The following is a 16,638-nucleotide window of genomic DNA, read 5'->3' on the forward strand; positions in this document are numbered from 1 at the left end:
CTGGCCAAGGGCACGTACCTCGGCTGCAGGCTCGTCCCCAGCCCTGGTTGGTGCGTGTGCGGGAGGCAACCAATGGATGTGTCTCTCTCACACTGATGTTTCTCTCTCTCTCCCTCCCTCTCTCTGAAAAGCAATGGGAAAAATATCCTTGGGAGGGGATTAAAAAAAGAAAAGAAAAAAATGGAAATATCTGTTGAGCACTTACTATGAGCGAGACATTGTTCTAAAGATGTATTGTCATTTAATTAGCATAACCTAATGAAGCCAGTATTTGTGTTATCCCAATTTTACAGAGAAATTAAGTAACTATGTTTGAAAGTTAGGGATCGTAAGTGGTAGAGCTGAGGCTGTAAAGCCACAGTCTGTGCTGGAAATCCCACCCTTGTTCCCAGCTTGCACTTGATTTTTAACTTTAAAATACCAGAAATCTGGACAGTCAACACTGTTGCTATGCATACCCTTTTATTCCTGGAAACACTTAATAACAAAGTGCAAATAAAAAAACTGCAATACATGCTAGGTGCTACAAAAATCTTCATTTCACAATTCCTATGGGAAACTTGCTTACTTTAAAAAAATGATGTGCTGACTTTAAAAAATCCAAACAAGCTTAAATTGTACTTTGATTAACTGTTAGAGCAGATGATCTGAAGTAAACATTAGAGTAAATCTTTTCTGAAAAATTGTATAACAAATGAGACTGTTATTAAATCTTAATAAGTTTTAAAAAGGAAAAATACTCCATTTTGAGTTCAATAAGTTGCTGACTTTGAATAGGTCACACCAATAATGAGGTTAATTGTAATTAAAATATATCTCTATGTCTTATTTCTACAAATATTCAAGGAACATGAAGAATTGACAGTCAACTGACTATCCCCAAGTATTATGGATTTCCTAAAGCAATATCAGATACAGGGCAGGTTTTTCAATGATATTACTGTAGGACTAAGACATGCAAAGCCTTGACGTTACCTAAGTTATTTTCTGTTAAGACTACAGCTACCTCAAAGCAAGCAGGTGCCTCAACAAAAAATCTATATGTGTTACAGACACACACACATACATGTGTACATATACCACCAGCACTATACACACCCACTTCAGATGATGGTACTACTAATTTTTTCAGCCTTGATTCACTGGGTAGAAAACAACTCATTAAATATAAGATGTTCCCTGGTAGTACAGTGTATAAAAAAAGCCCTCAGAATTATAAACCAAATTAACTTCTTTTAGAAAACTGGAGAGCTGAGGGAATGAACCCCTCTAAACAAAGTGTACAGGCAACCCAAGTCATCAGGGACAAAATCTCTTAATGACTAAATGTGACATCCAAAGTGACTGCCCCCAAAACCTCGGCCCCCACGCCCTAGAACAACAGAGTTAACCTCTGAGTTGACATCATTCCTAAAATCCTGACTCAGAAGCACCTTTGGACACGTAACTATCACCCAAGCCTGTGCCCACCGGAATGCATCAACCAGACATTACTGGGGGTCTGAGCCAGAAATATCAGGACACACATGCCAGGGAGACAGATTTCTTTCACGATCGGTCCCTCCCTCTGCACTGAAACACATCTTGGGGGGGGGGGGGTAAAATAATACCTTTGGTTGAAATTTTTCACCCATTAAAGTGACTGGGAAAAAACGATCTAAAACAATAACCCTAAGGAATAACTAAGAGAAATGAAAGCAAAACCAGACTTTTAACCAACACTAGCTTCCACTCTCTCACAGTTTTTCCCTTTCATGTTCGTCTTCTTTAAATGTCTATTAAATAAAAACCAAGTCTTCCCTGATATTCTACGTAGTGTCACTCAATGAGTAAGACTGGCAGTAACCATATCTTCTGACTCAAAGGGAATGGCACAAGTTCATGACCTAAACCCCTCAGACTGAGTCCCAGCAGGAAGCCGAGGGAGATTTCCATTCCGATACTTCTCTGGCTAAAGAGTTATGACACTCTTAGGCATTTTGATAGATACAACAAAAAAGTTTCAGTTTACAAAAACAGAAATATTTGGAATATTTCCCATTACTTTCTCATATATAGGTACACAACTTGACAGAAAATTTCAAAATATATCAGAGTATTACATGAATCCAAGACCCTAAACCAGGCATTTCAAACTGGAAGTCTTTCTAAAGGGTCTCAGTCAAAAATGAAAAAGGAAACGTACAGGGATTCAACTTCCAAGCAGAGCATCCAGAAGTCCACAAATCACATTTTTTAATCGAAAACTAGGCTTTCGAAATACAAGTTCCTTAAATATTTACCTCAGCTTTCCTCTTCCATATGAGTAGGAAGCAATAAATTCCCCCCATATCTGGTGACTAACGCTCTAAAATACAGCTTCAGGAACTTTTAGTTTGTGAACTGAACTACTTAAAGGGCCTTTCTTTTCAGCAGACCTCTCGTTCATCTCTGCCTCATGGAAGGAGAACACACGTTAATGATGACAGCAGGTTTTCGTTTATTTGTATACATCAGTCAATAGGAAAGAGAACGATACTGGCTGAGTGTTTATGAGCTACATTAGAAATCTGAACAATGGCAGACCTTTACCGAAACAAAAATAAAATATGAGTCAACAAGATCTTTGCCAAACAGAGGTCTCAGGACAGCCTTGTTCAGTCTTCTGGGAATCCCACTCCAATAAGCACAATAAAAGCAGGACGTGCCTCATTTCCTTCAACCGCTCAACATGCCGCTCTTGGAGATGTTTGTAAATTTCCTTCCTCTATGCATCATGCTGGCAAACTGTCGTCATTTCTTTGGGGTAATAATATCCTGTTGATGTCTGGGTAGATCTGTTTGGAGTGTTTCCTCCACATAACACATATACATTTAATATTCTTTTTCAACACAATGCACTAAATTATTTTTCAACATATTTGAACACAGTTCAGCAAGGCATGATTTGATTAGAAGCAAGTAAGGGCAAGAGATTTTAATAAAATGCTAATTTTACTCTTGGATTTACAACCTAAATTTAGGTAATAAAGTAACTCCAGAGGTAAAAAGCAAACTTCGCTTTTTCTGAAACTGAAAATGTTAAGCTACAATAGTTTATTAATGTAAATGTTGTCATTCAATTTCTCTGCTGGAGTTTAGAAATATTAACACAGCAAGAGAATAATCTTGGCATTAAAAATTCATGAAAATAGTAACTTTTCTTTTACTAGATATACAAATTGCACTAAGGGCTTTAAAACAGAGTTCTAAACTCATGCCAGAACAAATTTAAATACACTATAAATTCAGTCAAATCAACAAGTAATCTAAAACTTTTATGTAAATAGATGACTTTTTTCCCAAAACTTAAAAATGTGTTTAGATCTGAGAGCATATTTCTTGGACAAAGAATTTTTACCTAAACTAAATAATTCCAGACAAAATTACACTTCTCAATAAATTTATATGATATAAGGGAAGAAAATTATACAGTGACAATTTTTAAAAAGAGTGCTCAAAACGTAAAATAAGACTAACTCTCAACTAGGGAGCCATTCTGGTTCCAAACACAACAAAAGCTGATCTGTGAAATACTAAAAGTATTACCACTGCAAGCGCTGGATTTGTAGCCACACTAACTGGCATGTGCCATTCACTGCAATTCCAGGTAACACTGAGCGCATGAAATAAGAATCACGAACAAGAAAAATGTTCAATGTCATTAATAATCCAAAAAATACTAATTTTAAACAGAACACAATCAGATACCATTTTTCAACTGCCAAGTTAGTAAGATAAAAATAATGCAAATAAGCATCGCCTTCCTGGATAACAATTTGGCAAGGTATGTTAAGAGCCTTTCAGGAATAATTCCCTAGGAAACTATCCTGATAATATCTTTGCAAATGAAGAGAAGTATTTGTGTACAAAGATGTTCAAGATTTGTATACAAAGATGTTCAAAAGAGTAGTCAACAACAGGAAACTGTTGAAATAAATTACTGAAGATCCAAATGATGGAATATTATGCTGCCTTAAAAAGATCATGCTTTCCAAAATATTCAAAGATACAGGAAAATGCTCATGGTAGAATAAGCAAAAAAAGCAATATATAAATTTCATAATTAGTTTTTAAAAACACAGAAAGACTAGAATCTGCCTGGTCTTCAAAATATTAACATTGGATAGCTCCACAATGAAGATATTTATATTTTTAATCAGAAAAAAATAAAGTCTATATGTATATTGATGTAGATACATGTGTATATATACAGGGTAGGGAAAATGTAGGTTTACAGTTGAGAGTATGCAAAACAGTTTTATTCTTGCATTATTTGTTAATTATTCTATTATTTTCCATAGGAACAACTGTAAACCTACTTTTGCCCCACCCTGTACATGTGTTATTCCAGTAAATACAGTAAGAGTTCAGAGATAAGAAAGATCACATCTGGAGGAGGTACTGGCGTCTCTCTGAGTAGCAACTAAGATTTCAACAGGTAAATTAAATGCTTGAGGGCAGGAGTGAGTATAATGAGCGAAGTTGTAACAGGGAAGGCAACTGGATTTGAGCATCAGGACAGGGAGTACCTGGTAACAAATCATGGGTAGAGGGTAAAGAGGCATCACCTTGTGGATCTCCCCAGGCTGTGGCTGCCGCAATGTCGGCATCCTAAATGCACAAATGTTCCCCTGGCATCAAGAGGGTAAGAAAGCATCGCTGACTACTGCAGACTCTGGCCCCACCCTTGCTCACTGAAGTAAAACTACCCGTTGCTGTGGGTGATTCCTGGGTAATTCCCATGGGTTCTTTATTCTCACTGAGCAAAATCCCTCTGAGATCTAGACATGAGGAAGAAGCATGGAAGACAAAGAGCTCATTCTTAAAATACTCATTCCTTATCCTTCCCAGCCCTCAGCTTTTTTTTTTTTAATATCAATAGCCCATCTCCATATAACTGTCCAATTCTGCAACACTTTAGGTACCGCAAAGTCTGTGTGAATGAGCCAGAATATGCATTACCATATAGTGAACGGGTCCAGTTTTCCTCTAACCAGTATCTTTTTGAAAAATTTCAAAAAGAATGAACATTGTTTCTAATAATTTCTTCATAAATATCTAATTACTCTCAAAGCTACTATTCAGCCTTCAAATGCATCCTTCAGTTTGTTAAAAATAATTTGCATGACTTCCAACAATAAATTTGGAAAATGCAATAAGCATTAATAACTAAATGATATAATTTTGCTTTCTTCTATTTAAGAAAAAAAAAAAGCTACTTATTCCTGAAGTAATATTTCAGAGCACAAATAATATTTTTTAAAGTTTTGTAACAGATCCACAACATATAACAATTCTCTCTCTTTTTCTCTATATAACATTCCCGAACATCTTTTTGTTCTCTTTGAAAACATATATACATGAAAGTTTGAGGCTTGACAGCCAGCGTTACTAGTAGCCCCTGTTAAAGCTAATTGAGTTAGCATAAACATGTAAATCCCCCTTTACAGATGCCTTGCTATGCCTTTATCCAAGACCAAGCTATAATCTACAAAGATAAGTGAGATCTATGTTCCTGACTTGCTTTGCATGTAAATTCTTTTGAATAGATAAGCTCTTGATATATATTCTCCTCTGAAAGATCAAAGATCATTCTTCAAACACCAGGTTCCTCTCCCATCTCCATCTCCCCTATCTCCATCTCTCCTCAGATTTCTACTATATGTTTCCCCTTTGCTAATGTTCTCTGAATAGTACCAAATTAATGAATGCTGACATTCTTCATAACTATTTTGATGGCATCCTGTGGTGACAGTACAACCACAGGAGTATCATGGAACCAAGCAACAGAGTCTCCATGTTTACTTCCTGACAGAGACTCAATTACTCAGCATGTGTTGCAAATATTACACACGCACGCACTCACAGAGTGATCACATACCACCATGCTGGCCAATACCCATGGGCAGGAAGACTTGAAAATTAATTGAGTGAAGATGAAGACGCGATGATAGTTCATCCAAATCAATCACTAAATAGAAAACTTTCAAAGAAATCCATAGTTGCTAATATCTCAACTCAACTGGCTCTTAAAATGTCTATTATGATAAAAGCTTCTTCCAGGGTGAACTATGCACCAGGCAGCCTCAGCACTAAATTTCTGACAGAAGCTTTTTGTAAGTAAAGAACAGCAAATAAACAAAAGAAATAAAACATGATTTTGTAAAAGAAATAGATTAAAAATACATGGATGTACAAAGCAATTGATGTGTATTATTTATAATATTTATAGAATAGCACAATTTGTATGTATTATTATAATTCAGATTATCTGGTATATGCATAATTCATATGTAATGTAAGACTTATTACTATTAATATTATTAACATACAACATTAATTGAATGTTAATTATGTGCCAGGCACAATGCTAATCAATTAATAAACATGCTCACTTGCTCATTCTCACTCTATAAATTACTATAAATACTATGTGTTTAAGGGTGAAAACAGCTTCAACAAGTGTGAAAATCTAAGTTACGGAGGCAGACTGTAAACCCCATTAAGACACTTACCACCTGTCTGACCCTGTATTACCAACACTTACTGTAAAGAATGCCTAACAGCCCTGGCTGGTGCGGCCTGCTAATCAGTGTGTCGGCCCATGCACCTAAGGGTCCCGGGTTTGATTCCTGGCCCTGGTCGGGGGTGTGCCGGAGGCAATCAACCAATGTGTGTCTCTCTCACATCGATGTTTCTCTCTCTCTCACTCTCTCAAAATCAATGAAAAAAAAAATATCCTTGGATAAAGATTAACCAAAAAAAAAAAAAAAAGAATGAAAGGAAAGAATGTCTAACAAATAAATGTTAAAGAACCTACAGAAGGTGGGCAAGTAGATGGGAGGGGGGAAAAGCGAGACAGTGTCCCAGGTGGGAAGAGAACAGAGTATATACAAAACTCATGGGAAGATGGGATCTTGACCCTCAAATAAACTACAGTTCCATCTACAAGACCAAGCCCCTTGGGAGGTGTGATAACTATTGTGGAAACATGTGTCCCAAGCACAGAGGATAAACTGGAGGGAGCTGCCAGAAAAGGTGGGCCTTTGGGGAGTTCTGAAAGACAGCAGGGGTTAGAGGAGAGGACACAGTCCAGGGTCCAAGGCTTTATAGGGTCAAGCAGTAGAAAGGTCAAGTGTGTCAATGTGACATGTCACTGGCAACTTTAACGTGGAGTTTTTGGAGAGTGTTGTGGAAAAATGCCAGATGACTTTACATTATACAGAGAATGTGGTGAGAGAATGGCTGGTTGTACAAGGGGAAGAACAAAACATGGATGAAGGTGAGTCTCAAAATTCAGGGTGTGGTGTGTGTGTTTAATTTGAAGACAGAAGAGACTTGAGTATATTTAAATGTTCAAGAGCCAAAAGAGAAAGGGAGCTTGGTGACCCAAGAGAAGAAAGGAGAAAAGGCTCATGCAGAACAAACCCCTCCAGAAGGGAGAAGGGAGGCGACACTAGAGATGCCAGCCAACCAGGCTTAAGGACTAAAGCTGGCTTTGGAGGAAGTTTCTGCAGAACAGTGGGGTGGGCGGGGGGGGGGGGGGGGAGAACAAATTTCAAAGGGATGTGTGATAGTTATACTAACGCAGCAACGAGTTGTGGAGGCAGAGTTGTCCATGGGAAGCACTGCTTGACATGAGGTTAAGAGATGGGTGTCTCCATTTTCTAGTTCTGTTACTTGAAACAATCATTTGATCTCAGCCTCAGTATTACTGACCTTTAAATGGGGCACTTGTAGTTTTTTTGTAAAATGACACATCTGAAAGCACAGAAACTGGCTCAAAGAAAATACTAAATTTTAGTTCGATCTTTCCTAAAACAATAACACTATCACTAAAGAATAAAAAAATAAGGGTGGTGGTGGTTATAAACAAAGAAAAGAGCCACCAGACAACTGAGAGAAAGAGCGTCAGCATGCACCTGCTAAAGGTTAGCCTCTTGGAACACAGAGCAGGATGCAGAGTGGAGCCAGAGGGGCAGGTGAAGAAAACTAAAGCAGGGAGCGGCGACGATGAACATCAGAAGAGCAAATTTAGTAAATATATGTGGAGGTACATTAACAAAAATCAAAATCTGATTTGCTAACATAAAAAGTGTTTAATAATCATTGGAGGACTTTTGGTGTGTTTTTTTTATTGATTTTAGAGAGAGGAAAGGAGAGAGAGAAACACCGATGTGAAAACCAGTGATCAGTTGCCTCCCATCAGGGACTGAACCCGCAACCTGGGTATGTGCCCTGACTGGGAATCGAACCAGCCACCTTTTGGTGTAAGGGACAACACTCCAAGCAACTAAGCCACACTGGCCAGGGTAGGACTTTTTTGCTATAAATCTGCTTATATGCATAAAATTTGAGAGAATTAAAGAAATGTGTCTGAGTCCCCAACTTACATATTTATTTTGTGTACTCACAATTATTCAACATTTGAATAAACAGAAATATCACTATAGTCTCTTAAAAAGGAAAATTCAGTTCCCTGAATTACTGCATATTTACATATATCCAAACATGCCTTATAATAAAAAACAAACATTTGACATAAACTCGCCACATTATTATTAGAATGGTCAGAAAGCTAACAATTTTCAGCAGAAAGCCATGGGGGTGTGGGAGATGGTAGGGGAAAAACAGGACAATATGAAAGTATTTTACATTAGTAATATCAACAACATCAGATTCCCAAGAAGATCTTCAATCTTAAAAAATTAAGATGTGTTCTAATGCTGAGAATCCACTGCTCCCACTGTCTCAACTATCAGAGCTTAAAATACGTGGAATTTGAAACTCTCTGAAGTACGTCAGCAAATGTGAGAAATGAAAGATTATTTCAGAAGCTAAAAAACCCCACCTTTATAAATGCTAATGCAGAGCGCAGACTGGCCATAAGCAGAACGGTGCTACTGTATACATGTTTCACTTATATGCTGAACGGAAACACTCCAGGGCCTGCCTGTTCTTGGAATTTTCTGGCTTAGTACACATGTCTCCTCATTGTCTCGTCTATAGTTAATTAACAGCAGTCCCCATTGATGCCATAAAAAAAGAACCTGAGAAAATCCAGGTGTCATTTCCCAACTACAAAAGCGAGCTGTTAAAATATTCTACAGAATATATAAAGTATGAACTGTGGTTACTAAATGATTCTGAAAAGAAAGAAATTAAGGATTTCATTTTCTCCCCCTACACTTTACCAAGGAATTGAAAATTCAGTTTAGCACTTTCAAGAATCTTCTAATCCCTCAACCTTCTTATGCTCTAAAGCTCTGCTCCAACACGCACACACTCATAACAACCGCAAGCAACGTCATATATGGATAGTTCAAATCTATCAAGTTACCCAAAGCAACATATGCTTTCTGTCTAAAGAATAATTTTCCCAGATTCTCTACCAAATAAAGGCATAGGGATGTCTCTAGGGATCAACTTAACCTATCAAACTTTGACCTTCAGAAAACCAAATCGTTAGTAATATCTAATCACCCCAACATTGATAAAGCTCTGTAAAATAAAGCTTATCTATAAACACAGAGTCACTTAAATAAAAAGCAGTATGTTTCACTTCTTCAGTTACATAAACAGAGACTTGTATATATAAAAACAAGCATCATCCCACATCCACATATATATATGGCATGGGCATATGAGGAGGATCGATGATGTTTATAGATGTCTACATGTATTTATATAGAGATATACATAGGCTCCCAAGCAAAATGTTCGTTGTTTTTAAATTCTCTGATTTTTGTTGGTAACAGTTATTTCTTGTTAACCACATAGTAAATATGAGACTATCACATTACATAAACCATGCAAAGCTGAGTTACATTTTTTCCATGAAAATCATATTCTGTGCATTTTATAAATGAAGACACTTTAGAACAGGAACATACAGCGTTAGTTATGAGCAAAGAACTGGTTAAAGAAAACCTGATCTACAGAAAAAGCATTAAGTGGGTTAAAAGGAATAACAGAGGAAAGCCTGTCATTCAGTAGGCACGAATCATAATTTTCTGAGATTACTCTGAGCTTTATTCCTCTTACTAGGTAACCATTAAGAGTTAGTAAAAAGATTTAACTCTGAAATCACTGTGCTTCTTACACCACTAGACTGTGACACTTCCTCATCCAGCCTCTTCTTTACAACTCACAGTCTAATCACCAGTGTGTGAAATGTCTAGGCCTTGGCTTCTTTTCTTTTACTCAAATTTGTTATTTGGCTTCTGCACTGTGTCACAGCGACAGGCAGAGAGGGTCAGAAAAATGGTGACACTCCTATCAATCAGCATTGCTACTTAACTAAGAATTCTGGAAGCCAGTTTATTTGGAGAGATTGAAACAGCTGGTTAACAATTTTCCCCATGAAACAAAAATATATGGAATTATCATTTCCTAACAATAGATTATAATGTCATGCAAAAATTATCACAAATCAGAATTAAGCAGGAGAAGTATTTTTAGCATGGAAATAACTTTCTTGAAACAGTTAGAGTAATAAAGAAATAATGAACTTAACTCATTACCTTAAAAGCATGTTATGTAAATGTTATCTTCCAGCTTCTAATAAAGAGTAACAACACTTTGATTTACATTTCATGCACTGCAATGACCTTAGATACTCAATAAGTGTCTTTACTGCTTTTAAAAACAAAAATCAAACTGTTAAATTTTATAACATAAAACCTCCTTTCTCCCATGTGTCTCCTCCTTTCCCTGTCCTCCAAGATAACCACACCAGAACGGCTGGCTTACTCTCATCTCTACTTATTTCCCCAGCATTCCCACTAGGAGTTCACTGATGAAAGCCACGTGCCTTTTGCTAGTCCATTCACCACTGCCCTAAAAGAGGGGTTATTTTAATAACCCTTTTTCCCTTGATAAAATGTGACATCCATGCCACTTATGAGATGCAATTAGGTTTATGACAATAAACATATAGATAGAAAACAATTTTTTTAAGACCTGAGGCATCAGGATAGTATCATCTTTCTAAAGTGTTATTTTTAAAGGAAGTTTCTAGAAGTGAACTGGTGGAAGATTGCTGCGCTCTTAGACCAGTATGGCTGAGTAGCTTAGGCAACACATATCTACAGTTCTCTGGTGTGGATTTAAGAGGCATCCAAGAGCAATGAGAAGAAAACAGCTCCCACACTCAGGGCTGGGGAAACAAAGGGAAAAGTCTGGCCTTTTAGAGCCTAGAAGCTCAGAGGAGAGATAATGTGGAGGAAGGACCCGAAGGCTGATTTTTAGAATGTAGGAGAAAACTGGGAAGTGGAGACAGCTGAGGCTGCCCGAGCGAGTATAAGAACAGGAAGCTAAGTCCAGCTAAGCCCCTTCTTGACCCACTAGCTCTCATTCTTCCTACAGCGCCTCCCGGTGGCGGGGACCAACATGGGGAGCTGGACAAGAAGAAACGGAGGTTGCCCCAGCACCAAAAAGAATATACAAGCGTGAGTTTGGAGCTGCTAAAGTTCAACTTATTAAAAAACATATCACAAAGGGAGAAAAAATCTGCAGATTAAAATAAAGGTGGATATGCTCTCATGACTCAAAGGGAACCAGATTTTAAAAACCATTTTCACCCTACAAGTAAAAGTAAATTTTAGAAAACATTACTTCTGATGGTTATATAAAATAGAGTATCTCTATAAAATAGATGCCAAGACAAAAGATTCGGGAAGAGACATAAAAGTAGATGGATGTGATAAGAAACACTAGAAGTAAAAATATGTTGACAAAATTAAAATCTGCATAAAATTGCAGAAAATGTGTATGTAGACAACAAACTTGAGAAGTTCTCTTAGAATATACAGAAAAAGAACAAAGAGATAATAACGAAATTAGGGAGTATTGAAGATCAAATATGGAAATATAATCTACCATAAACTGACAGCCATCATGAATCATTAGTAATGAAAAATGACAGAAATATTGTTTCAGTGGAAGAATTTAACACATCTTTCTAGGTCCAAAAGGGATCCCATTAAGTAAAAATTTTAAAAATTAAAATGTAGACTATAGAGAATAATCCTCCTTTTAAAATATGCACTAAAAAATTCCCAAAATCACATTTATTGAGATGCTAAAAAGAAATGTAAAAATTTTAAGAAGCCGAAACTATACTGTTTCTTTACTGACCACATTGCAATAAACCTAGAAATCAGTTATGAACATTTTAAAGTGCACAGATAATAATCTCTTAAAATGCCATTCCCAATTAGCTCTTGTAATAAGAGGAAAACAAAACTACTAACAACTACTCAGAAACTACTGACAACAAGAATATTACATATCAACAAAACATATGGGATGCAGCCAGATCGATAGTCTGACACAAACTCATAATCTGGGAGACATAATTGAACAAAAAAGTCAACTCATGGAAAGTGAGCTCTACAAAAGAGGCCTAAGAAACTCCCAAATTAATAATATTTTAGAAATATATTAATAAATTGAAACAAAACCAAAGTGTTATATAATCCAAGGGAAAATATCACATACCTCTGATAGAAATCCTCAATTAAAAATAAATGCAAATGTAATGTGAAAACAAAAAGATTATATAACCAAAAATAAAGTTCACTTTAATCTAAAAGTGCATATATATTTTAAATTGTGTTTGTGCACACATGTACACATGCACCTGTGTACAGGTAAGACTCCCAGGCAATATAATCACCCATTACAACAGTTAATTATTGAAAGGGAATTATTTTTGCCTTTTTATTTTTTAGTTTCTGTAAAATGTTCCACAGTGCAAACGTATCTCCTTTAAAAAACATATTTTCACTTTTGCAAAATAGACTGAGGAGAAAGAATTTTTCTGTGTGTTTCATGTCAGACAAATAAAATTTTATTTCACCATAATTTAAAATGACAAACACCATCAATACCCCAACTGTGTAGGACCATAACTAAGGTCAATTATTTTACTGAGGCTTCTGCAAATTTATACTTAAATATGCATTAAAAATGTTAAAAGTATCACTGAAATCAATCTTTATAACATTCAGTGTAATAATTTTAATGATTACACCGAAAATAACAGCCACGTTATTTTGCTGCCTCTACAAAGCAAAATGATAAGGTCCCAAGATATCAGATTGAGTATATAAAAGAAAGATTAATCCTCTTGTTAAATATGTAGAACAGGTGTCTCTTCTAGTGGATCATCTCCTGTTGGTTGGCAGGGTTATTCTACAAGATCTACAGACATATTACTACTAGTGACATTTATCAATAACTACCTGGATCAATAATATCAAATCTTATATTTGTGTTGAGTGTAGTATTCTTCAAGATGCGTTCATGTGTATTGTCTAATCCAATTTTTATAAAAACAAAACAACTATGAGTGAAGTAGGGCAGAAGGAGATGGATAACACATTCTTCAACTGTTTTGCTTGCAACTGTTTTTCTTTCATGTGATTTAAAGATGTCCTACTAAGCATTTGTAGGTATTCTTCAAATGAGCTTTATGTGATCAAGATGTTACTGATTGGAGTAAATCTGATAAATACATATAAAATAAACAGGCAACTCCCTCGACCATTACAAAATAAAAGCCTAATGATGAAGGACGATTACAAGAAGTGTGCTAACCGTCCCTTAAGCTAGATCTGGCTCAGCTGGATTTCACAGACCCCAAGCGCCACTGTGGTGGTCATTTGGCAACTATAGGCCAGGGAATAATTTCCCATCTGGTGTGCGCCTCTGCGGATCCCATTCAAGGACTAGTCTCTAAAAGTTTAAGACTAAAAAGTAACCAAAGAACTGTGAACAATGGTCAATTATCGAATTAGCATTTCAAAAGACAATGATAAAAAGGAATAATACTCGGAGGCCCACAACTCAAATGAACAGCTGTGTGTGACAAGATCAGTTAATTAAGGCTTCAGAACTTTTCCAGCCCATCTCCTTTCACCTTTCTCATTGCCCCTTGCTCTCCCTTTTCCTTGGTCTCCCTTGTCTCTTCCTTCCTACTGTTCTTTCCTGCCCCCTTTCCTCCTCTTTCCTGTCTTGCTCTATCTCCCCTTAATCTGCTATAGAGCCAGCTTTCTTCACTATGATGTCAGATTTAGGTGTAGTTTTACATTTCTTTTGTTGTCTAAATGAAGTTTTACATGCTATTATCAATTCCAAATCAAGTAAATTTACATTTTAAATCTCTACATTAAAAAATAACCACTTAATTAGCATTGCTTTTTACTTTCATGTAACCTTTAATGATTGTTTTCTGATGGTGAATGAGCCTCTATAAAGAAAAATATCCTTCTACCCATACTGGAGAAATATGATATTCTAAACTGAAGACCTGGTAGGTGAAATTTCTCATTTCCTCATTTTACTTTGCTTTTTTTGTAATAAAGAAAAGTAAATTTGAGGGCCTTTTTTACGGTAGAAATCTAAAATGCATTATCTACTTAATCTCCAATACAACCTGCAAAATACATATAATTAACCCCATTTTATAGATTAGAAAATTAGGCATGGTGAAGTTAAATAACTTCATTAAGTCAGGAAGAATTGAGTTTCAAACCAGCTGTCTTTGACACCAAAGGCCACAGAGTCCCTACCCTCTGCTACCTCCTTATTAAAATACATGATTAAAAAGGCTAAAACCAGTTAGATTAACAATGAACCCAATTCCCAGACCACTGGCCCAAAGCCTGTACATGTAGGAAACCACCCTCATTTATAGAGATGGAATAAGTCAGTTCCTTTCTGCTTTGCCCAGGTGCTGAACCAGCCATCCAGCGACAGTCTCTACACTGAGGCATACACTAGTTTCATGGAGGAAGAAAGAAATGAGAAAAAAGAAAATGGGCTGATGGTTATTATCGATCATCTATATCTGTGAACACACTTCCTTGAAGGTACAGTGAATCCACTGTCAAGACGCCTGAGGCAGAAGTCTCTGCCCTAGGATTTTGGTGTCCTTCATAGATATTAGTGTTGACATCATGAAGCCATTCACGACATCATTACAGATATCTTTGCCAACCAGTTATACAATATTGCTCTGTGTCGTCAGCATCCCTATTCTGTCTTCGGAGTGCCAGTGGACTCAACAATGTATCTACAGAACCACAAAGAGGAAGGAGCTGTGTTTCACTTCAGGAAATATAAACAAAAAATATAAACAAAAATATTGCACATATCACACTTGTCTATCTAATAAGGGATCTGGCTAGTAGTAATGCTTACCCTGCCTTCTCATGCTTGGATTCATTTCACCTACACCTTTTGAGGTCAGATTAGTTGGGTAATTCTTTGTCTATGTCTATGGAAGGCCCAAAGAAATGTTTTATTCTACAGAGGGTCCAGGGATTGTCTATTTAAAGTCTCTGCAGCAAGCCTGGGAAAAGGTCTAATGGATTCTGGTGCCCGTTTCACTGCTCTGAGTTGCTTTGAGACTTTCAGAATAATTATAAACAGGCGAAGTTGGGGGTCAGATCTATCTGTAAAACTGGATCTTAATCATTCTTCCATGGCAGTGTGACTTAACCTTTGTTGAATCACCAAATCTTCATGAGAAACTTCACAGACACTTGCTTTCCCCAAAATATAAAGGTGCACATATACATTGAGAGACTCCTCCCTTCAGGAACCCCAAGCCAAGAGCCCTGCTCCAGGCTCAATCCACTCAAACTGTCCCAGGGAGTCTCAACAGATACATTTCACTCTAGAAGCCCAGGCACAGTGTAACTGCACACCTCTGAGACAAGTTTTCCTATAAACTATAGAACAGAGAAAAAGACGTAAGGGGGAAAGTAGGTGACCTCAGGCATGTGTCTCCCTCAGCCAATTAGACTGCAAAGTCACTAGGGCGGCAACCCCATTCTAATGTGAACCCTGAAGGTGGTGTTGACCCCACAACCAACACTACTTTCACATACCCATCGATAAAACTGCAGTGGCAGATTTACCACCATCCTGGTGGGTCAAACAAGGGATCATCTAAATCAGGTGAGCAGAGATTAAGAGGGCCTCTGAATCTCTGTCCTGAGATAAATTCAATTCACTACTGTTTTCTCTCCAGAAAGAAAATTGGTGAGAAACTGTTCATATGAATACAAACGTATTCCTTCAAAGACTGGGAAATACTGAGGCAGCAGATATCAGATTCACATCTCTGGTTTCTCTGAGACCCATAAATACCACGGATGGCTATAATTCACCATCGCTGATAGCTTGGTATAAATTCAACCAGATGATAGTCCAAACACACAGCAAATGAATGCGGCATTTTTTTCTCTAAAAGTTCAGGGTACCAGCAAATAAAAAACACAATGCCATGCACATCATAAGCACTCAATAAATACAGGCTAAGTGAATGAAATATAGACATTATTGAACAAGATTTCTTTTAGGGAAGCAGAGGTGAGTCTCACTTCAAAATCTAAGAAATTTTTACAGTGGCTTCCTCCAAGATTCCCAATTGCCAAGATAAAATTAAAACTGGCAAACAAACAAACAAAAAAGTGAGAAATGAGGGCAAAAATGTATTTTCTGTTATAAAAGTGTTGAGTATAGACACACCCTCAGTGTAAACCAACTGCACTGAGCTTGAACTAATTAAGCTCCCGCAGACCACAGCCAATTTATAAAAAAACA

General features: G+C 36.9%; 1 protein-coding gene across 13 annotated transcripts in view; it reads right to left on the reverse strand.

Moving 5' to 3' along the window:
• Positions 1-16,638, reverse strand: part of TCF4 (transcription factor 4) — a 330,485-nt gene that overhangs the window by 256,903 nt on the left and 56,944 nt on the right. The window lies entirely within an intron of this gene.

The sequence above is a fragment of the Miniopterus natalensis genome, chromosome 7 (genome assembly GCF_054644295.1).
Source record: "Miniopterus natalensis isolate mMinNat1 chromosome 7, mMinNat1.hap1, whole genome shotgun sequence".
In the NCBI taxonomy this organism is placed as follows: Eukaryota; Metazoa; Chordata; class Mammalia; order Chiroptera; family Miniopteridae; genus Miniopterus; species Miniopterus natalensis.